General features: G+C 46.1%; 1 long non-coding RNA gene across 1 annotated transcript in view; it reads right to left on the bottom strand.

Moving 5' to 3' along the window:
- Positions 1-13764, bottom strand: part of LOC113260341 (uncharacterized) — a 203298-nt gene that overhangs the window by 49073 nt on the left and 140461 nt on the right. The window contains exon 5 of the long non-coding RNA XR_008959946.1: positions 1224-1382. This is a non-coding gene — a long non-coding RNA (uncharacterized LOC113260341). The remainder of the gene's footprint in view (positions 1-1223; positions 1383-13764) is intronic.

Genomic DNA, 13764 nt, shown 5'->3' with positions numbered 1-13764 from the left:
CTCCACCAGTAAATCCATTCCCCTGACTGAAAGCTTCCTGAGGGCCAGGTCTGGGTCCCCAGGGGCTGGCCCAGGGCCCAGCTCAGGGCAGGCACGCTGGAAATCTTTGCTAAGTGGAAGGAAATCGAGCCAGCCAGACAACGCGTCTCCCCTGCCGCGGGGTCTGCCTTCCCTGAGCTCCCCATAAAGGCTTTCCTTCCCAGGCTCTGAGTTCTCTGAGGCAGAGACAACCGTCTCAGAGCCACTGTGCTGGCTGTGAGTCAGAGAGGAGAGCAGAAGTGAGAGCAAGCCAGAAAGCAAGAGGCCCTCCCTGGCTCGCACTTGGCATGGAACAAGTGCAGAGCCACATCCTGTGGGATTGGGACAGGGACTCTGCTCTTTCCGCGGCAAGGGGAAACCCCAGCCCTGTTTCCCAAGCCCCTGCAGCAAGCCCCAGAGCCCCCACAGCACCGAGAGACGAGATACCACGTTGTGTCACAGCTCTCGTTGGCCATTTAGCTGAGGACACTGCTCTGAGTGTGAGGAACGTGAGACCGAGAGGCACTGGCAGGTCCCTGGTTTGGGAGGAGGACCTGTTTGGCATCACTCTGTGCCTCAGTCTGACCTTCCTGGGTCCCACCTTTGTTTCCCTCAAATGCTCCCCTTGGGCGTGAAGTCCCTCCTGAGCAAATATCCATCCCGGTTACCGCCTTCGCTCCTTCCCCCAGGCTCTGAAGGGAACCAGCCTTATTCCCTTGGCCACCGTTACAAGGCTTGCGTCCTCACGGCCCCTTGAAGGCTAGCTTTCCTTGGATCTGTGGTTCTCAGACTTCGGCACATCAGAACCCCTGGAGATCGCCGGGCCTCCCTACCCCCAGAGCTTCCGATTCAGTAGGTCTCAAGTAGAGCCCAAGAATCTGCATTTTCTAACAAGTTCCCAGATGATGCTGATGTGGCTGGCCTGGGGAACACACTTTGAGAACCGCTGTTCACGATCCCCTTTGGGAGAAGGCCTGCTCCCAGCCGCTGGACTGTTCTCTAAAGCAGCAATCCTCCATCTGGCTGCACCATATAATCAGCCGGGGAGCTTATAAAAGTCCCACACTTCAGCCCACACCCCGGACCAATGACATTCAGATCTGGCAGTCGGACCCAGGCCACGAGCATTTTAAAAGTCCACTCAGGTGATCCCAGAGTGCAATCAAGGTTAAGAAACACTATTCTCAAGCTGATTTTCCACAAACCTGATTTTCCTTGGCCCTTCTGCCAATCACAGCTGCCCATCCAGTGTGAACTGAGCTGGTCCCCTTTCTCCTCCATGTACGCTTGGCACGACTTCTTCCACCTCCTTGCACAGTCCTCTCAGATTTAATCCATCTTCCCAGGGTGGTGGTGGGTGGGGGCTGGCAGGATCATAATTTGTGACAATTTAAAACAAGATTCTTTAAATACTTGTGCAACATTTATTTAATGGGGATGGCGAGAAATTTATTTATTTTATTTCAATACAAATTATATTCAGAATGGGGTTCTCTTGATAATTTACCCCCACGGCCAAAAGACATCCAAAAAAGACATTTCCCATTTTTTTGTGGTTCTGAAACTCCCTTCAGTTGTCTTTTGTGATTTTCTGAATCAGACCAACTTCTTGGGAGGACTAAGAAAGGTTTAAATTGCAACGGCAAATGAATCTCTGACAAAGACCACCACACCAACATATGCCTGGGTTCCAGAGTCTCGGCTGACAGCTCCTGCCTGAGCAGGCCGAGGAAGTGTGCAGCCAAACCGGGCAATTGCTGGCAAGACATTTTTTTTTAACTTCCACTCAAAGGAGTTTTGTACTTGGGTGAGAGAGGGACCAATTTACATTTTGCCAATTATGTAAAGTGTTACACAGAGTTTCTAAATAAACTGGCACCATAATCCAATTCATTCCCAGGAAATTTGCCCTGCAAAGCATTGGTGCCCTGGAGGTGGTCCAGCTGGCCTTCCCTTCAATCCACTTTGGCTTCCAAGTTATTCTTTCCATTACAAGCATTCATGTAGGTGGGTACGATAACCATTTTGCTCACCAGCAGAGTTGGCTCTTACCAAAATCAAGGCAGAGACATTTTCAGGCGGGAGGACATTATCGCCAATGCCCAAAGGCAACTGAGATGCCACGTAAGGTGAGGCTCACAGGCAAGGAGAGGAGAGCATCCATTGATTTGAAGAGTGAACGTCACATGACAGAGTGGAAACCGTGGGTCTGGAAAGTGTTTTTGAAAGTCTGGCTTAGGAGAGGAAGAGGGAAGTGAGAGAGAACGCTGGAAAGAAAGCAGGGCCAAAGAAGGATTTTGTTTGTTTGTTTGTTTGTTCTTGAAGATGTGAAGTCATACTTTCAGGCTGCAAGAGGACTGGTGCAGACTAAGAGATGAATCTAGAGTAAAGAGGGTACTCCTAACACATGGGGTTTTGTCCTGCGAGGGGCAGGGAGGGGCAAGTGCTGGGGGAAATTTACTGAAGTTTGCTTCGCTTTGCGGCCTTGCTGTGCTCTTCCTGCCTGTTTTGTTCTCACTGGCCACTGCGGAGGACTTTGTCTCTAACCAACTCCCATAGATGGTACACATGACTGAGTGACAGGAGGGTCTGTCGCAGGGACAGGGATTTCTTGGAAGCAGATGTGGTCATAATGGCAAATATGACAACCAGATTCCTAAAATTCTATTTGGAGTGGTTTTTCAAAATTGTGTTAGTTTTGCTTTGTTTTACTTTTTTATTAAGTTTAAGCATTCATGAAGTATACTAATCTCACTGTAGGACGTGTTGAATCTTTACATATGTATACACCCACATAACTACCATGAGCTCAAGATGTAGAACACTCCCAGGACCCCTAGAATGTTCTCTTATGTTCTTTCCTGGTCACTACCTCACCCCCGTAACCACTGTTCAGACGTCAGTCATGCAAATTAAGTCTCTTGTTCTTGGGCTTCATATAAATGGAATTACAGAAAAATGGTTTCTTTGGCTCAATGCAACGTCTGTGAGATTCATCCATGTGCTGGTATCACTATTTTGTTCACTTTTTTACTGCTGTGAAGTATTTTATTATATGGAAGATATTGCAATTTATGTAGCCATTCTTCTATCGATAGACATTTGATTGCTTCTAGTTTGGGGCTGTTATGAATAACATTCATATTCTATGAACATTCTAGAACTCGTCTTTGGTGGACACGTGCACTTTTTTCTTTTGGTGGTATATCTGGGAAGTCCTAGGTTGGCATACGTTCAGCTGTAGGAAGTAAGAGCAGGGGTGTTTTAAGCTTTGGGGGCTTCCCATGACTCACAGGATAAGGCCAGAGCTTTGTAACACTTTATAATGGTACCTTCCATTCTACGCCCTTGTCTACCTCTCTGAGATTCTCGCTCACCACGGCCCTCTGACAACATGGCCAGGAGCCATTTGAACACTACACATTTCCCCTGATGTTCTTCCTTGTCCAGTGCCTGCCCCGGGGCTCCTGCTGTCTCTGATGCCCGTGACACCTTCTTCCCCCGTCTCTGTTGGAGAGCTCCTACCACCCCTGAAGGCTTTAAACAAAAATGACTCCACCCCCGAATCTTTCCCCTACCTCTTCCCTTCTCTCCTGCCTAGAACATTCTTGTCTGTGTACTCCAAGCCTTCTGTATGCACTTTTATTAGCTCCAACAAATCCCTGTGTTGAGATTACTTGGTTATGGACCATGGCCTCCTGCAAGGCCTGCACCCTGGTCATCCCTCTGTCCTCAAGTCATGCACAGGACTTCAAACTAATAACGCTTTTTCAAATTTAATAAATGAACTGGATTTTAAATAAACAGGGAAGATGTCCTTTTCTTTTGCTCCCCAGGGATATAAGTCTAGGAGGCGAACCAGCCACTTCCATAACATTCCAAGTGTACTCGCTTGTTAGGTCTGCCACAAACAGTGAAGATGAAAGAGACAAGAGGTAGCAGTGGGACTTCTGGGTGACAATTCCCTCTCTTCTCATAAGAACGCCTTTGTCAAATTCTAAAAGCCACGCTGAGGAATGAGACTTTGTCTCTGTAGTATGATATCAAACATAAATACAAAGTTCTTTGTGTTTTGTGGGTGTTTTTTTGGCAAACTGTCCAGATGTTTCCAAATATCCAGATGTTCTCCCTGATATAACCCAAACAGCTCTATGTCTTTGTCAAATTTTATTAAGATAATTGGTATAATGGAAACAGAGCATGGATAGAGCTGAAAATTCAATAAAGACAGAGCCAAGGGCAGGAATTTTGGCCTAGTCACTGGATTCTAGAGGATGCCTAAGAGATGTGCCCCAGAGATGAATCCAGAAGGTATATCTGAGATGAGCAAGGTCGTCAAAACCCAACCATTCCAGAGCGCTCCCTGGTCAGCGTGCCTCCGTCGGTCACACACAGTTGTGTGAAGGACCATTCCCACCTCCCTGTTCCAATCCTTCTTGGCCATTCTGGACAACCACGGCCTTTTCTCGAACCAAGCACTGTGAACCTCTAACCTGCGCTTATGCTCACTCCTTTGTCTGAAATGCCATTTCGCCCAGCTCCTACGCAGCCCAAACTTTCCACCCCAGCCCCGAGTGCCCCCAGCCAGAAGCAGCCTTTTGTTGTCTTCTGTCAATCCCCTCAGTCCAAATCCTTCAAGAGTCAGCTCAAGTGCCTGCTCCCTACAGAAAGTGATCTCGTGTTACCCAGATCCAAGTCTTCCCAACACTCTCCCCTCCCTTTTGGGGGGCCTGTTGGCATTTTCTACATTGTAGCATGAATTTCTCTGCATATGTCATTGCCTCCCCCAAATAGTTAAGTGCTTTAAGAGCATGGTCTGTATTTCTTATATATTTGTGTCCCCCAAAGAAAATGACAGTCAATTAGAAATACTGGTTGATTTTGACAATTTCCGTTTATGACTTGGGACTAATCTGGATGTCTTAAAATCCAGGGAATGGTGGAAAGAGCTCTAGAGTAGGAGTCTGGCTGACCTGAGTCCCACACTGGAACTTCCACCTCCAGTTCCATGTCTGTAGACAAGTTGCCTCACCCCTCTGGGTCTTAGTTTTCCCCTCAGTAGAGTAACAGTGTTTCCCAAACTCGTGGAACAGACTAGCTAATAAAGTAGAGTCAAAAGCAGGTGCCCAATTACATCAACATTTCTCTTTCCTATTGGGGGGGAAAAACGAGTGATTATTTTGGGATACACCTTCTTTGTTCAGAGAAAGACACCTCAGTGTACAGATTTGACATGGAGGCCGTAGGCCATGGATGGTGCGTTTGTGTAGGGGACTGGTATTCAGGCCGACTTCTTTCTGCACCCTGGCGTCCTTCCTGGCCTGGCGTGTGAATGAATGAGGTTTTAGCCAGCTGAGAGTCAGAAGAAAGGCAAGGACTTTGTTCCCAGGATTAGGGACAGGGAGGGAGGCTAGCCTTTTAGAACCGAAGCATTCGATCAGAGGACATCTATCAGCCAGATTAAAAGGCGGAGTCTCCTGCAGAAGTACAGAGCCTTGGGCCTCTTCAATCACGCTCTGGCTCCAATTAGGATTCCTCCTTGAGCCTGGGTCGGGCCGAGCCTCTCCCTGGGAGTCAAGTGACTCCACTGTGAGGAAGGGAACATAGAGCCATTCCAGGGCCCAACAGCACCCGACTGGGTCCCTCCTAAGCGCAAGGCACCTCCACATTTCCTGCGGGCCCTTCGGCCCCCAAGCCTCCCTAGTTCTCTGCCTGTCTGCTGAGTGCTGAGGGCAGCGTCCTGACCCCTCCCCGCTCATCCTTTCTCTCTCCCCTCTTTCTCCTCTACCTCCTTGATCATACAATGGCGGGGTACACAAAAGCCGCAAATTCCAAGCTATATGGAGCAGAGAGCGGCTGTTTGTCCCAAAATACCACGTCGCTGACTACAGCAAACACAAATTACAAGCTTTATCTAATCACAGTTATGTGACCAGTCATTTTTGGTTTCCAAAAACGGCGGTGAGTGGAGTGCTCCTGCAGCTGGTGGTGCCACCGGCTCGGGTTTCAGATCTCAAGTGCACGCAGATGCGCACAGAGACGGGCATCCCAAGTGACCCACTCAGAAAGGGAAATAGGAGAGGGAGAGGGAGGAAGTACAACTCACCAGATAAACAAATTCCGCTAGTGTGGACCTCAAAAATAAATGATTCAAAATCAAGTGGCATGGCCACTGCGCCAAAGGCTATGAGCATTCATCTCCCTGGCACACGGTTTGACACCAAAGTCATCGTCCAATGGCCACACCAGGGACTGGAGAAAATGAAGCTTGTTTGGAAATCACTGATTTTGTTTGCAGCTTGGGTTTCTCTGTCCTCCTATCTATTCAAGAAGAGTAGATGGCTGTGGGATCAAGGCAAGAGCACTGGACTTGGAGTCTGGAACCTGAGCTGGCTATGATGTGACCTTGAGCATGTCAGCTCCCTTCTCTGCGCGACCTTGCGATTATGGTGAGGCTGGTAACACCACCCACTCAGCCCTGGCCGATGGGAGGGAAAGATGGGGGTGCATGTGGAAGGGGCACCAGTCTGCCAGGGATGCCGCTGCTTGCTGGGGGCTGGATGCCCTTTCTGCATCATTTTGTAAGCGTTCTAACTTTCCCCTGCATGTGGGCTTTCGCTTGCTAGGAACAGGCAGGAGAGGGGCCCAGCCTCTCGTCACATCTTGCAGCTTCCATCTCCTGCATGATGAACTCGGCCTGTGATGCAGTGTCAAATACTGCTGCTCAAAATACACCTGTGCTCCACTGAGGTTCCCGGACACTTGTGCGCATTCAGAAGGCGCTCCTCCGAAGCTTTAAATAGCCCCAGGATGGGCCTGAGTGATACTCTCTGGAAAGCATGAAAGCACGTAGGAAAGAAAGCACAGCCCTATAAATATCTACGTTCTCCACACCAGCAAGAAACTGCACAAGGCCGCCGTTGACAGAGGATGAGAGCCCTAACAATGAGCCTCTTGGGCAGCACGGGCATCCCAAGTGCCTGACTTTCCAGGGCCAGTAGAGCAGAGAAGGATGGGCAATCGTACCAGCCGCTGGAAGTAAGGACAATGAACTGAACGGTCCGAACTCAAGCAGACTCTCACTTCCCCAAACTATAAATAAAGTGGCGTTATTATTTCTTTACTTGTCTTCCATGTTGGCCCTTCTCATGAATGGGTCCTTTAAGAGAAAGAACTAGAAATGAGAACATCAAAGTCTAGCTGGGTAATGCTGGGAAATTCAACCCCACCCACCCCTCTGAGAAGAGAGGGTGTCCGGTGAGCCACAGCGGCTCCTGGGAGCTCTAGCGGCCTGTGCCAGTGAGGCCACTGCACCTCGGGGGATGGGTTGGAGTAAAGATCTTGCACAAAGGAACATCATGACTTTTAGCTGCTGTCACACCTGCTGCAACATGACAGTTCCCCCACTTCCCCACCAGATCAGTAACAGGGTCGGCTAGCGATCATTTCTCAGCCTCTACCACGTTGGAAAAGGGAGAACACAACCCCGGAGCTGAGTCCAGCTGCAGCGCCAAAGTTGGTTGATCTCTGACCTCCAAGTGGAAACCCTAGGGAAAAAATCATCAGAGGAATAACAGCTAACGTTTGCAGAAACTGTACTGTGTTACACATTCTACTTCCAGGTCTCACGTCCTAATTTTCTTTCATCCTCAAAACAGTCCTGTGATATAGGTGTTTGTATTGCCATTTGATCAGCAATGGAGCTGAGATGTAGAGATAAAGCAACCTGTCCAGAGATTTCTGTTTCTTCTGATGACTTGGAAGCTCCACGTAAAATTTGGCCAAATACGAACGCACGGGGGTTTGTCCTTGTGGTTTCCTGACTCCGTTTTTGCCTCCAGCCCCGACATTCCTCCTTTCTTTCTCCTCTGCTTGTAACTTATTTCTGCATGCTTCTTACAGTAGAAAGCAACCTCCAGTCCCATCCGGGAGAGAGAGAGATGTACGCAAGTGAAAAAGCAACAGTCAGGTAGAAGCACAGCCAAGACGAGCACTCGGGTCCCGGGTGCCTGAGCCGGCCGCCACTCACGGCTGCTCTGCTCCGGGGCCTGTTGGCCTGGAAGCACACATTCCCAAAGATGGAAAGTCCACAGCAGGGCAAAGGGAGACTCCTAAGCTGACTCTACTGCAGGCTGCTTGAGTTCTGGCTGAGGATGGGGTGGGAGATGCAGAGTAGAATTCAGCTCTGGGATCTTCCAACGGAAGAACTTGGTTCCTTTGGTTGAGAGGGTCAGAGAGCGGAAACCCAGGAATGGAGTCCTTGAGGGAGCAAAGCAAGAGTAGCTCCTGACTACTGGCAGAGGCCACCTCGATGTGGCTCGAGGAACTGAAGCGTTCTGGCATCTCTTTAGGAATATGATTATGGCTTTCAGAAGCAAGCCAAAGGGTAGCACCGTGCCCACCTAGAAAATCCACAAGGCCCTGAAAAGAGCCATCCACAGTGATATAAGAGCCACACAAAGGCATGGGTACAGGATAAAAGGCCAGTAATCTATAGCATCCTTGCATGGCAGCAAGAAAGAGTTGTCAAAGTGTCAAGGGAAAAAGGAATCCATTTACGATACATAAGAATTGGGGGCGAGTTTGAGGTCAAATGAAGCTACAAATTGTGATTGGGGGAGAATAAAAAGGAAACGAAAGTGAAGTGCCCACATCTTGGCAGGTATTGTGCTGAGTGTTTCACATCCCTTCTCTCACTGAATTAGAATGACACCCTTCCGAGCTCGGCCTTATTATCTCTGTGTGGGCAAGGGGGGAATGAGGCTCAGGGTGGTTAGTAACCGGGACAAGCTAGCAGAATGGCAGGACGGGACTCTTACTCGGGGATGGTCCAATTGGAAAACCAGCTCTTTGCACCCAGCTACCCCACTTACTCAGAAATGACTCAAGTTCAGCCTATCCTGACCTACCCAATAATGGATATACATCTGAGTGCACACTAACCCAAATATCAAATGGTCTTTTAGAACTCAACAATAAATCTAAAGCTCGTAGAAAATAAAGCTGCATGAGAACACATACAAAAAAGAAAATGCTAACTAATGAATCATGGAACTTTACATCAGAAACCAGGGATGTACTGTATGGTGACTAACATAATATAATAAAAAATATTATTATAAAAAAAGAAAATGCTGGAAAAATAAGCAATAATGGAAGAAGCAGGCCTACTAGGAGTTAAACCAAATCACAAAGCAGCAATAACAAAAAATTAAAATTCAAAAAGCAAAGAACATGAAATTTTATAACAGGAAAAAGTACATAAGATTATTTGGTATATAATCAAGTAATCATCAAAACTAATAATCAAAACTTATTTAATCAGTTACTTTATACAACTGGATAACAATTTATAGATAATTTAAATGACACCTTATGTAATATGAAAAAATAAACACCAAGTATATAAAAAAGCAAAATATTAAAATGAGCCATAGAAATAACAGAAGGAAACAGACTATTTAACCACAATTTTGGAAGAACGATTATTTGATAAATAGCAGATAATAGTATAACTTCCCAAAAAAAGAAAAAATTCAATTCTACAACAACTTCTTATCAATGAAAGGTAACTCTCTTCAATAAAAACAAACTCTATAGGGTACGTGTCCTTTGGGAAAATGTCTATTCGGGTCCTATGCCCATTGTTTAATTGAATAATCCAGATGGCCAACAGATACACACGAAAAGATGCTCAACATCACTCATCATCAGGGAAATACAAATCCAAACCACAATGAGATATCATTTCACACCTGTCAGAATGGCTAGTATCAAAAAGACAAGAAACAACAAGTGCTGGTGAGGATGTGGGGAAGAGGGAACCCTGTGCACTGTCAGTGGGAATGTAAATCAGTGCAGCCACTCCAGAAAACAGCACAGAGGCTCCTTAAAAAACTAAAAATAGAAGTACCATACAGTCCAGGAATTCTACATCTGGGTATTTGCCCAAACAAAACGAAAACACAATTTGAAAAGATATATGCACCCCTATGTTTACTGCAGCATTATTTACAATATGGAAGGAAGCAATGTTGGTGCCCATCGATAGACGAGTGGATAAAGAAGATGGGGTGTGTATACATACACAGTGGACAATTACTCAGCCATAAAAAAGAATGAAATCTTGCCATTTGCAGCAACACGGATGGATCGAAAGGGTATTGTACTAAGTGAAATAAGTCAGAGAAAGACAAATATATGATTTCACTTACAGGTGGAATCTGAAACACAAAACAAACAGCAACAATAGAAAAGAGAGAAACAGACTCATAAATACAGAGAACAAACTAGCAGTTGCCAGAAAGGAGGAGGGTGGGGGGCAGCAAAATACGTGAAAGGGATAAAGAGGAACAAACTTCTGGTTATAAACTAGGTAAGTCACAAGGATGAAAAGTCCAGTAGAGGGAATATAGCCAATAATATTGTACTAACCATGTTTGTGACAGACGGTGACTGAATGGATTGTGATGAGCATTTCATAATATATACAATCACTATGAATACTGAATCACTATGTTGTACACCCAAAACTAAAATAATATTATATGTCAACTACACTTCAAATAAATAATAATAATTAATTAATTAATTTTAAAAACACAAATGCCATTATAGTAAAAGGAAAGCTATTTCTAAAACTATGGCCGAGACGGTTTCCTGTAATACCTATTACGCATGGGTAGCCAGTACAATTAGGACCCATTACAGTAGCGTGTACATATCAGTTAGCACGAGGACAGTCCTACAGAGGAAATAAATGCATTTTCAACCTCAGAAAGTAAAGACGTAATGAAGCACCCTTTGGCACGTATTCTCAGACGGCACTGCGTTTTGATTTTGTTCTTTTAGAAAACAGTATAATAATATATAACAAAATCCTTAACACTATTTGTACTCTGAGCCAGGAAATCTATCCTAGAAATTTTTTGGAGATAATCCAAAAGGATCAGATTTTAGAAACAGTTCTTTTTGTTGTATTTGTAGGAGAAGATGGAGGTCAGCTGAACCTATTGTGGTGATCACCGCAAGACATAAATAAACCAAACCATCATGCTGTAACTGATACAGTGACGTCAGTGAGTTATTTCTCCATGAAACTGGAAAAACATTATTAACACAAAGATGTTCTTCGCAATCTTATCTAAATGAGTAAGAAAGAAGAAAAAATCATTCAAAGTAATGACCAACAGGAGCGAAATGGTGAAATGATTGTGGTATAACTACCGGATGAACTATCGGGCCGGCATCATCACATGATGTAACAGCAGCGCTGGGGGCAGGACCAAGGGCCACTCGCAAGGATGCATGTGGCCTGAGGTTGCAAGCACATACCCACGATTGCAAATGGAAGAGTGCTGGCAGGGGCCATGGAAAATGGGAAGTTTTATGAAGGAGGAACGTGATGAATATTTTCCATATTTTGAATTCCCCTCCGTCCTGTTCTAATGAAGTTTTCACCATAACCTAATCTGGTTCAAACAAGGCATTCTTGAGTACCCACAGGACACCTGGCGACATGCTCACTGATACCTCAGAATGCCCCTTTCGAGAAGGCCACTGGCCTTCCCTGCCCAGGAGATGCAGTCCACCTCTCACATAGGCAAGAGCATTGCTCTTGGAGCAGGCAAGCAGGATGGGAAGAGTCTGAGTTTCCGTCAGCATTAGCTACCTAGGGCTACTTGAATGGAGTGCCATAAACTGGGTGGCTTTATCAATGGAAATTTATTCTCTGACAGTTCTGGAGACCCGAAAGCTAAAATCTGGGTGTCAGCAGGGCCAGGACCCTCTGGACTCTGGGTAGAATCCTTCTTTGCCTCTTCCCAGCTTCTGGTGGCAGCCTGCAATCCTGGTGTCCCTTGGCTCGCATCTTCCTCACCCGATGGCTGCCTCTGTCATCATGGCATTCTCTTTGTGTCTTCACATCATCTTCCCGTAAGGACACCAGCCAAACTGGATTAAGGGTCCACCCTAATCCAGTATGACTTTATCTTAACTTGACTAATTATATCCACGATGACCCTATTTCCAAATAAGGTCACTTTCTGTAGGGTACCAGGAGTAAGGACTTCGACACATATTTTTGGGGGACACAGTTTGCCAGTGACAAAGCCCATCAACTTTCAAATCTGACTTGCTGATCTCCAAAAAATCCAGATGCTTGTAAGTCTTATTCCTGCAATTCTCTTGATTTTCCCATCGATATGAGATAGGTAGGAAATAGGGCAATAAAAATTAAATTTCTTGGTAGCCATTTGGGGGTCACCATTTTACACCCATTCATAGACACTTCTTGCTGGAATTGCCTTGGAGGGGAGATCTGAGGATTGACTTAAGTAATGACCTCAAGGAAGGTTTTCAAAGGAGCTCTCTGACTCCACTGAAGGTCCAGAGCTTTTGAGTCTGTGATGCTCTATTAGTCCCTCCCACCGCTCTGGCCTCAGCAGTGTTTACATAAAATGAGCATGGGATTCGCCTTAGTTTTATGGCTACTGTGACTGGTTTCTGTAACCCTTCGCTTTGGGGACTTTGGAGGCCATAGTGCAGGGCAATCACATTATGTGGCCTCGCATCAGCAGAGGCAGAAGCAAAGTGGGGGGCACACCCAGCTTTGGAAAGCCTAGAGGTGTTCAGCAGAAATCCAGAATTGCTTCTTCATGACATGAATAAATATGAGAGGCAATTCAGAATGTTCCAGATAAGATTTACAAGGCTTCTAGGAGATCTTGAACTCTGATGGAAAGAAAGTTCTTGTACCATAATCTATGTAGCTACCCTTCACTGATAAGTTCAGGCGCAAACATGACTGCGTGCCCTCCTGATTTGTCCTCAACCAACCTCTCCAGCCTCACATTTTACTCAGATCTAGGTGCTAGCTTATCTCCTACACAGCTCTTAGGACTTAGCACATCCATGGCTCTGTACATGTGCTTCTTCCTACTGGGCTGCCTCTCTGGCTTCTATGCTGGGGAAGGGAGCTGCTGGAGCCAAGAGATTGGATGACCCCGCCTCAAACACCAATCTAGGAGCCCCCCACTGCACCTATGATCATTTTCTGTTTTATGTTTTTGCCATTCATTTATTAAGTTCATTCAGCATCCAGTCTGCGTGGATTATTTATGTATTTGTTTGTTTGTTGTTTTATTTGGCCAGGCCCCCTCTGAAAGCTCTAGGGAAGAACTCTTCCTGCTTCTTCCTAGCTTGGTGGCTGTAGACAATGCTTGGTCTTCTTTGGCCTGAAGCTGTGGCACTCCAATCTGTGCCTCTGACATCAGCAGCTTTGTCTTCTCCCCTTTCTATAGGTGTCAATTTCTCTGTGTCTCTGTGTTCAGTCTCCCTCTCCTTTCTCTTATAAACAGACCAGTCACTGCGTTAGGGGTCACACTCATTCAGTAGGACTCCATCTTGGCTTTTTTTTTTTTTTAACTGAGGTATAACTGACACACTGTTGAACATTTACTGACAATATGCCAGGGACTGTGTGTAACATGCGAGGGATGGATGGATAGATGGATGGATGGATGGATGGATGGATGGATGGATGGATGGATGGATGGATAAATGGATGGATGGGTGGATGGATGGGTAAATGGATGGGTGGGTGGATGGGTGAATGGATGGGTGGGTGGATGGATTATGCTGTGAGCTCTTAGGCAGAAGAGTTTGGGCTTGCGGATAAAGAGTTGGAGGTTGTGCAACTGGAGAGCTCTGTGAAATTGAAATGAGGGGTGATTACAGACACCATGC

Source organism: Ursus arctos, unplaced genomic scaffold (assembly GCF_023065955.2).
Source record: "Ursus arctos isolate Adak ecotype North America unplaced genomic scaffold, UrsArc2.0 scaffold_18, whole genome shotgun sequence".
In the NCBI taxonomy this organism is placed as follows: Eukaryota; Metazoa; Chordata; class Mammalia; order Carnivora; family Ursidae; genus Ursus; species Ursus arctos.
This window is presented reverse-complemented; position numbering and strand designations above follow the sequence as displayed.